The sequence below is a fragment of the Lolium perenne genome, chromosome 2 (genome assembly GCF_019359855.2).
Source record: "Lolium perenne isolate Kyuss_39 chromosome 2, Kyuss_2.0, whole genome shotgun sequence".
NCBI classification, from domain to species: domain Eukaryota; kingdom Viridiplantae; phylum Streptophyta; class Magnoliopsida; order Poales; family Poaceae; genus Lolium; species Lolium perenne.
Genome location: NC_067245.2, coordinates 85,877,505 through 85,888,280, shown reverse-complemented (window position 1 = coordinate 85,888,280; position 10,776 = coordinate 85,877,505).

Sequence of the window (10,776 nt, the reverse complement as noted above, 5' to 3'; positions counted from 1 at the left end):
TTGTGATAGCCATCGTGCTTGAAGTACATATATCTTGCTATCACTTGTGCTACATATATCTTGTGCCTATCTTGCTTAGCTCTAGTTGCTATTGTTACACTTAGTTGAGCTTAGCATATTTGGGGTTTGTGCTTGTAAACTAAACGATAGTTTAATTCCGCATTCATACAAGACAAATCCGCAAGAGTTTGTAATTGCCTATTCACCCCCCCCCCCTCTAGGCGACATCTCGATCTTTCAATAGGGGTCTGAGTTAGTTTCCCTGACGGTTGAAAAACAACTACTAACGGGTTTAGAGTTAGAGTCTTTCGTTAATCTACCCAACTAACTAGCAGTTGGCAATACATCGGCGAGGCAAACTTTAATCCTATTATTGCATGTGACACCCATACAACCATAACCAGAGACAAAATACCACTAACAGAGGCTACTGGTATTTTTCCTAGATGCACAGTAACAAAACAAGATCAACACAATTGGAATCATTTATTTTTCAATTTTTGAGACTCAAAATACTAACCAGAAACAGTGATAAAGTTTTATTTATTAAAAATCACACAAAAATCCTAAAAATACAAGGTCAGTGGCATCTGAAAGATAATTTCATACTGGTTCTAGTGCAATTGGAATCACATCAATCGGTGCTACCAAACTATTTTTATTAGCAAAACAGTACACTGGCTGATTTCCATTTTTAATTTCTGTTTTACAAATTTCAAACAATTAAAAAGGGCGGGAACGTCTAAATAGCAAGATATACATGCACACAACAAACAGATACAAACACTCAAGGAAGCACACTAGGGAACTACAAGCAATCAGCATACCAAACAAGGCACTCTAAGTATCTAGAGATACCTAACACGTGGGGGTAGCTCAATAGAAGCGATTGAGTTTTTCCTATCCATCCTATAGGTTTGGGGCTGGTCACATATGTCGACATCTTCATCTTGCTGGCATCGACTTCAACTTGGATCCTTGTAGCATTTGGTGGTGAAGGGGCCGGGTGTTGAGTCATTGATGTTGAGGCGGAGGAGAAAACTGTGTAGAACTTCTAGTCTCGACATCCCGGAAACATGAGATCTTCGAAGAGGTAGCTGTTGAGGTGCTCCCGAAGTCGAGATCTTCCCGTGGCTGGCCTAACAATTACTAGTCAAGAAACTGAGGACTTGATCCCTGACGACTACAAAAAGTGCATGTCCACGGAGGATCAAGGTCAGATCCTTGACATACTTTGGTGACAACCAAAGATATGATGCTATCCTCCCTATATGAGCACACTAAGTCGGCCTCCAATCTTCTAGCTGTCGTTGGAGATACGTGAGACTTCATAGAAGGTTGATCCATCTTCGACTTCGAGTCTCCGGTCTGAGTTGGGGACATCGTCCAACATGTAGGTTTGAATTTGGATGAGACAATAGAGTAAGAATTTTCAAACTTTTTTATAAAGCGGAGAGGGAAGAATTTAGAAGCTTGAAGAAATAAGAGGAGTAGAGGCTATGCTTCCGACTAAAGAAACAATTTGTTTCATAAATAGTTTTCCCCAAGTAATTGTTTCCTAACTAACGTCCATGCTAACTAAGGTCTCCTACAGTCAGGATAGCTCTGATACCAGCTCTGTGGGGACCCCGGACTAGCTGTCCGAAATTCCCTGTTATGTATACAGTTCACGATCCCATGATCAGTGTGTCGTGAACACATAACCGAACTGATATCAAATTACACCATCCATTACAAAGCGGAATAAGAAAATTACAACATGGTCACATGACCAATACTTACATAATAGCCTCGAAGGGCTTAACTAAACATCAGAGTAGCATCATCACTCTAGCAGCGCAGTACCCGAGTCATCTGCCACAACCCTACATGCAACTGACTGGGAAGACGTTCCTAGCTCGCATAGACGTCGCCAACTCCTTCTTCATCCGTCATGTTCCTCCAAGTCTGGCCAAGTAAATAGCCAGGGACAAAGCCGTGAGTACATTTGGAATTGTACTCGCAAACCATCAAGAAGGTATTTTGCAAGGGTGCAAGATAACAAATGCTAATCTAAGATGACAAGAGGGAAGAGCTAATTTCTCTAGTGGAAATAGCAGGGGGAAGAGAATCAGTTTCTCTTGTGGATATAGCATGTGGAAGAGACATAGTTTCTCTCATGGATATAGCATGCACAAGAGCGTCAGTTCCTCTTGTGGATATAGCATGCCGCCATCTCAATTGATGGGGATGCTTAAGAAGTTCTATGACATATCTATATCTTTGTTGAAGAAGATACTTCAAAAGGGTTCTACAACATAAAACACTAGGATGGGAGTAACCCAGTTTATTTCCTTTCCGACCATCTCCAAATGGTCATCACAACTTTCCAGTACCTTCCCGGTACTCCGAAAACAAGTTCCTTCCTTTCCTTTGTCAAACACTTTCATAAAACAAAACTCTTTAGGCTAAGCAACAGCCATTCCAACCGTCCATGACCGCGGACGCGGCTATTCGAATAGATTTTACTCTGCAGAGTTTGCACACTTTCCCCACAAGATCCGCGAGTTCATCATGTGGGCATCATCCCCGCATATCAACTATGCCATGACAAAAACTCGGACATAGCTTTTCACCTATTCGTCTTAGCACGGGATCCTACCCTATGGAGTATGTACCTCCCCGGCACCGTGGCAGCTCACCTCACTTTGAGCGTGGCTCCACCGCCAAGCCAGGAGACCCATAGTGTCTTCCGGACGGGTTAGCCCCGAAGGCCTCCCGTTATACTATTGTCTCCACCAACAACAATCTGGATTCAGGGGTAACCTTACCCTTATATAGTTGTGCGGTGTCCCATGTTAAGAAGAACAAACTACGAGCTAAGCCCCGTCCCACTCCAGGGTAATGTGGTTGCGCGGGTTAATTGTCACGGGTGAATACTTAGACGCCAAAGTTTTCGAAAACAAGATTTTCTTTCCAACCATCTTTGCCAAGATCCTTTCCTTTCATAAACACACACTTGGGTAAGTCCAACTCACCCAAGGTTTTCAAAAATTATTTTCAACAAGGTATTTTTCCAAGGGGGTTCCCAACCTATAGCTTTATGAAGGAACTAAGAGTCACAATGACACGATGCTAGCCATCATACCACTAAGGGGATGATAATTGAGGTGTTAAGGGGATCATACATACTTAGGATAAGCATGTATAGGGACAACATAATTAAGATGATTCAAATAGGGGTCATGATGTTAATCATCATACCACTAAGAAGATGACAACATGGATATGGTCAAGGGGGCATACATGCTTAGGGTAAGCATGCATAACATCAACAAGGGGGTTCACATACTTGGGAGCAAGTATGCAAAGCATCAACAAGGGGTTCAACATACTTTGGGAATAAGCATGCATAGAGTAGGGGACCAAAAATCACATATGATACAAGGAACCAAGTGTATAATGGAGCAATGAGCACAACAAGAAGGATAAATAGCAAGAGATCAAAAGATGGCTTGCCTTGGCTTATTTGTCCCTGTACTTCTTCAACTCCATCAATATAAGAATTCCAACAACATAAATAAAATCCTCGTTCGATTCCACTTCTTCTTCTTCTCCGGAATTGTTCGCATCTATCGCCGGAAAATATAAAAGGAACACAATCAATCACATTGCATCGACAAGACAAACATACAACAATCAACAACTAACCATGCAGCCAAGGTATAACATACTAAGGACCTATAGATACCACAAAGTAACTAAAAGAGAACCCAATTTATTTACCTAGTAAAGGTATGAGAGTGCCACGACTTAGCAATTGCCTCTCTAGGTATCACCATGGCACAAGCAAAGTACCCCCTGGTAGATAACATCATAAAGAGGACAAGAGCATTAGTTTGACATCAAAAACATTCACAACATAATTTCAAACATTTTTGGAAAAGTAGAAATCAGTTTTCCTAATTTAATTTGCTCACTTAACATTATACTCCCTCTGTTCCATTCTATAGTGCCTATTGTTTTTTGGCACGGAAATTAGCGCAAGAGTATTTTTTACACAAGACCCCTTGCCGAACGATTTGAGATCAACATAAAATTTGGTAAATCCATATCTTTCTAACTTACCATAACAATTTTGGGGAGCTGAACGATTTGGGAGCTGAACGGGGAGGGGTAATTAAAAAAAAGCTAAGCTACAACCTTATATTCCGAAACAAATGCCAAAAATATATAGGCACTATATAAAGGAATGGAGGGAGTACAAAAATAGGAAGCAAACCATATACCACATCATTTGAAAACTTAAGCAAAACAAAAAAGTTAATGTTAGGTTGCAGAGGTTTTGTTTTGCAAGCATAAAACAAAGGTTGCCCATCTCTACTGAAAAGAGTTGGTCAAGGGTTTTAAATAAACCGAAAAGTTTTGCTTCAACAATGCATGTCACACATATACATTACTAACAACAACAACTATGTATGAACAGAGACTAATAATATTTTTCCTAGATGGCCAGTACTAATACAAGACTAACCCAATTGGAATCACCCAAAAATATTAAACCTACAATTTTAGGAATTTCTTTGAATCTGACTGTACAGAAAACAAGATCTGTAAGCCATAAATCGTAGAAAAATCCTAAAAATATGAGGCCACTGGCATTTGAAAGGTAATTAAACAGAGAAGCATACACAATTGAATTTGGGTTCAAATTGTTTCTGAAACTCTCACAAATGGATTAACAAGATTACTGCATGTCTGTACCATTTACTTTAACTAAGGAGTTGCAGAACAGATAATGATTTGAAACTTGTTTGAGATGATTAAGAAAACATTCAGTAATCCTACAGAATTGGAATCACTCAATTAGGTTCAAAAATGGATTTTTGGTGATTTAAAAGCTAACAGCCATATCTGCAGAACACACAGAACAAGTTTAATTCACCAAAAATCATACGCAAATCACAAAAATATGAGGTCTGCTGCATCTGAAAGGTATTGAATAGGTGGTTCTTACCCAGCTGGTTTCATTCAAAAATACGTTTCCAAGCTCCTGGTTTAATTCGGCAAAGTCAGATCTGAGCAGATCTTGATCTGTGAACCATTTCAGTTTCAGGAGGTCAATTGAATTGAAACCAACGCCAAAACGAATGTACTGAAGAGGGCTTTCACCCAAAGTTGAGTTTTCTCAAAAAGGTTTTGTAGAACGGAACAAATCTAACAAACAGTGATTGTACATGTTTGCAGAACTTTATTTACCATGTAAAATCCGTAACGAATTTGAGGATGAGACCAACGCCAAGTTGTAGATCTTTTCAATACCTATCTGCGGAACTTTGAATCACTCGATTTGGATCTGCACACAAGATTTGGCGGATTTTACAAGTTCGTACCAGAATCTGAAACAGCAAGATACAGAAATTACAGCAAGGTTTTGGACGAACTTTGCTCAAGAACTTCAGATCTGAGGATAGCTCAACCTTCTCCATGCTTGGACCAATATGCACCTGCATCAAGATCCAATCTAGTGAGAGGAGAAAGGAGAAAGTGAGCTGGACTCATCAAAGATTAGGGGAGAAGAGAGTGAGAGGGATGCTCTCATGGTGAGGGGAAGCTTGAGGAAGGAGGGGAGCTCCATCTTGGTGGCTTTCCATGGCCATGGCCGGCCATGGAGCTAAGGAGGAGCAGCAGCTCGTGGGGAGGAAGGGGGAGGAAGGTATGAGGGAGTGGAGTGTGAAAGAAATGAGCCAAGGGGAGTGGAGGTGGCCGGCCAAGCTCTTATATAGAGGGAGGATGGTGGCTGCCTCTTTTTTTGATTGGCCAAGGAAGGTGACTGCCCATTTAATTATTGGGGTAGTTGGGAGGCATGGCTTGAATAAGAAGGAAAAGAGGAGGTAGTGCTGGCCGAAATTTGAATGCATACAAAAATTGGCCGGCTCCATTCTTGTCAAGCAAAAATGAACAATGAGGGAGAGATGCACCACATCCATGTGTATAGACCAAGGCATGATGTTGAGGAGATAATGTCAATGAGTGACTTTGATAATGATAAAATTAGGAGTAGATACATATAGATAAAAAGGAGTATGAAGGTGACATGTGCCATGAGAATAATCTCCACCACTTTGGTTGAGATCAACTTATGATGAAGATGGTTCCCAAGGTATAGTTGATGAATAAAAGTTTTCATTTGAATTCAAAATTGAAAGATTGGGGTTGGCCACATGAAACAATGCAAGAGCATGTCAAGGTAGATAGGATGGTGATGGTGGCTGAGTCAATGATAGAGCAAGATTAAGAGAGATGGTGAGTGCAGTATTCATATACTCACAAGGATGAATATATTGACATAAATCATCAATTCATGAGGTCCGGGTGATGATGGAAAAGAATAGAGGATTGAGATGGGTATGATGAAATATAAGTTGCTCCTCAAATAAGAGGTCCATTAGGGAGTGATTTGAAAGTACCAAATGATCATCTACATGATCAAGAAGTGGAGGATGAGGGAGTACGATGTGGTAGATCAGAGAGATACACAAGATGTGCAAGAGTTGTCATTTGAAATAGAACTCATTTGAAAAGTATTTGAAACACCTCAATTGTCCAGGGACAATTGGGAATGAACTCAAGTGGAATGGAATTTGAAAATGTTGAGAGAAACTAGTTGGAACATAGGAGTTCGAAATATTCTACTTACTTTCTCAAGTAAAGTAGAGTTTTTCTCAAATGTAAAATAAGCGAGAGAAAACAAGAAATGGTGTAGGTACCATAAACAAGCTTTTTTCTAAAAACAAAGCCAAATAGAGAGTAATGTTTTTATAAATTAGTACTTGGTAGAAATGGGAAGAAAAACAAAACCTATTTCAGTTCCTTGTTTTCTTTGAAGAATTATCTTGAAAAGATTTAATAAAACTAGAAGTAGTTTTGTGATCAAAACTAGAGAAGGAAAATCAATAGGATTTTTGAGAGAGAAAACTTAATTTAGGGAGAAGTGTTTTCAAGGGTAGATGGTGGCTACAAAATGTACCCACCATTCCCACTCTTGGTTTTGTGAAGATTAAACTTGAATAAAGACAAGAGGTAAAATTGAAGGAAGTGATCTAGAATTGAATCATTGAATAGGATACAAGATCAAGTTGAATATATGAGCTGCAAGGATTGACTGAGACATGCAAGACATGGAGGTTGAAGAGGGTTTTGCATAGATGAGATCCATGTATTGAGGCTACCAATAACAGTTGTGGGTGCTTAGAGATCAATTGTCAAAGTTTGGACATTTTAAGCCTGTCAACACAGATGGTCGACATGGCCTCAAAACCAACAAGGATGAGTGGGTATAAGAGAGGGATGTAGCTAGGGGTAGATGATCCCAAGTTTTGAATTAATGGCGATTGAGCTATCTTGTACCACAAAGAGAAAAAAATCAAGATGGCACACTCATGTTGCCATCAGAAGAAGAGTTTGATGTAGTAAAAAGGAAAACATTTTTTCCCCAGACACGCAGGTGTTTTATTAGGTGAGTTGTTTGTCTGACCACTAGAGGTGTTGTTCTTTGAGGTAACTCAAGACAAAACTCATCAAGCAAAACAAGACAATTCATCTACCAACAGATCAAGGCAATTCATCACAACAAACAGATCAAGGCAATTCATCCAATTAGTCTTTAGAAAAAGTTTTTTTTTGTTCCCCCTAATTTTTGCAATAAGGACAATTAATCAAGGTTGCAAAAGCTGGGGTGTTACAGTCCTTCTCCCCGTTCCAGTGGGCAGCGGAAGTAGTAGATCCTCCTCGGAATCCCGGCAGCACGATGGCGTGGTGGCGGTGGTGGTGGAGAACTCCGGCAGGGCTTCGCCTATGCGCTGCGGGAGTTTGTATGTGGAGGAGGAGAGGCTAGGGTTTGGGGAGAGGGGGCTATGGGCGCCGGCCTCAAGGGGGCAGGGGTGGTGCGGCCAAGCCATGGGCTGCCCCCTCCCTCTCCTCCTCATTATATAGGTGGAACCCCAAGGGTTTGCCCAAAGTCTTCGAATAAGACCCCAACAGAAAAACTGCCTTATGGACGAAACCTAGAGGGACAGGGACTCTCCCCCTTCCCCCTTTTCTTGGCCGGCCAAGGAAGTGGAGTCCACCATGGACTCCACCCTCCCACTTGGTTGGCTGGTTAGGGTTTGTGGAGTCCCTCCGGGACTCCTCCTTCCATAGTGATTTATTCCGGATAATTCTAGAAACCACCTTCCATAAATTCACCGGATCATTTCCAAACTTGGAAAGTGACTTCCTATATATGAATATTATTCTCCGGACCATTCCGGAACTCCTCGTGATGTCCTGGATCCCATCCGAGACTCCGAACAAAACTTCGAACTCCATTCCATATTCCATATCTACTTAAACGACATCAAACCTTAAGTGTGTCACCCTACGGTTCGCGAACTATGTAAACATGGTTGAGACTTCTCTCCGACCAATAACCAATAGCGATGACTCCCACATATTCAACGATGACTTAGTGATCGAATGAACCATTCACATACGATACCAATTCCCTTTGTCACGCGATATTTTACTTGTCCGAGGTTTGATCATCGGTATCACTCTATACCTTGTTCAACCTCGTCTCCTGACAAGTACTCTTTACTCGTACCGTGGTATGTGGTCTCTTATGAACTTATTCATATGCTTGCAAGACATTAGACGACATTCCACCGAGAGGGCCCAGAGTATATCTATCTGTCATCGGGATGGACAAATCCCACTGTTGATCCATATGCCTCAACTCATACTTTCCGGATACTTAATCCCACCTTTATAACCACCCATTTACGCAGTGGCGTTTGATGTAATCAAAGTACCTTTCCGGTATAAGTGATTTACATGATCTCATGGTCATAAGGACTAGGTAACTATGTATCGAAAGCTTATAGCAAATAACTTAATGACGTGATCTTATGCTACGCTTAATTGGGTGTGTCCATTACATCATTCATATAATGACATAACCTTGTTATTAATAACATCCAATGTTCATGATCACGAAACCATGATCATCTATTAATCAACAAGCTAGTTTATACAAGAGGCTTTACTAGGGACTCTTTGTTGTTCACATAACACACATGTATCAATGTTTCGGTTAATACAATTATAGCATGGTATGTAAACATTATCATAAACACAAAGATATATTATAATAACCATTTTATTATTGCCTCTTGGGCATATCTCCAACACTTTGTTCCATTAACTTTTAGTAGCTTTGTGCAATGTCCAGAAGTGTTAGGAATGATTATGTCACCTCTGAACATGTGAATTTTGATTATGCACTAACCCTCTAATGAGTTGTTTTGAGTTTGGTGTGGAGGAAGTTTTCAAGGATCAAGAGAGGAGGATGATACAATATGATCAAGGAGAGTGAAAGCTCTAAGATTGGGGATGCCCCGGTGGTTCATCCCTGCATATTTCAAGAAGACTCAAGCATCTAAGCTTGGGGATGCCCAAGGCATCCCCTTCTTCATCGACAACATTATCAGGTTCCTCTAGTGAAAATATATTTTTATTCCGTCACATCTTATGTGCTTTACTTGGAGCGTCTGTATGTTTTTGTTTTGTTTTGTTTGAATAAAGTTGGATCCTAGCATTCATTGTATGGGAGAGAGACACGCTCCGCTGTTGCATATGGAAAAATATGTCCTTGGCTTTACCCATAATGTTCATGGCGAAGGTTGAACTGCTTCGTTAATTGTTATATGGTTGGAAACGGAAAATGCTACATGTGGTAATTGGTAAAATGTCTTGAATAATTTGATACTTGGCAATTGTTGTGCTCATAAGGATCATGTTTAAGCTCTTGCATCATATACTTTGCACCTATTAGTGAAGAAATACATAGAGCTTGTTGAAATTTGGTTTGCATGATTGGTCTCTCTAAAGTCTAGATATTTTCTAGTAAGGGTTTGAGCAACAAGGATGACAGTGTAGAGTTTTATAATGCTTGCAATATGTTTTTATGTGAGTTTTGCTGTACCGGTTCATACTTGTGTTTGCTTCAAATAACCTTGCTAGCCTAAGCCTTGTATTGAGAGGGATTACTTCTCGTGCATCCAAATCCTTGAGCCAATAACTATGCCATTTGTGTCCACCATACCCACCTACTACATGGTATTTCTCCGCCATTCCAAAGTAAATTGCTTGAGTGCTACCTTTAAAATTTCTATCCTTAGTCTTTGCAATATATAGCTCATGGGACAAATAGCCTAAAAACTATTGTGGTATTGAATATGTACTTATGTATCTTATTTCTTATTAAGTTGCTTGTTGTGCGATAACCATGTTCCTGGGGACGCCATCAACTACCCTTTGTTGAATATCATGTGAGTTGCTATGAATGTTCGTCTTGTCTGAAGTAAGGGCGATTTACCATGAGTTGAATGGTTTGAGCATGCATATTGTTAGAGAAGAACATTGTGCCGCTAACTAAAGCCATGATCCATGGTGGAAGTTTCAGTTTTGGACAAGAATCCTCAATCTCTTATGAGAATATTATTTGTTGTTGAATGCTTATGCATTAAAGAGGAGTCCATTATCTGTTGTATATGTTGTCCCGGTATGGATGTCTAAGTTGAGAATAATCAAAAGCGAGAAATCCAATGCGAGCTTTCTCCTTAGACCTTTGTACAGGCGGCATAGAGGTACCCCTTTGTGATACTTGGTTAAAACATATGTATTGCGGTGATAATCCAGGTAATCCGAGCTAATTAGGACAAGGTGCGGGCACTATTGATAATCTATGCATGAGGC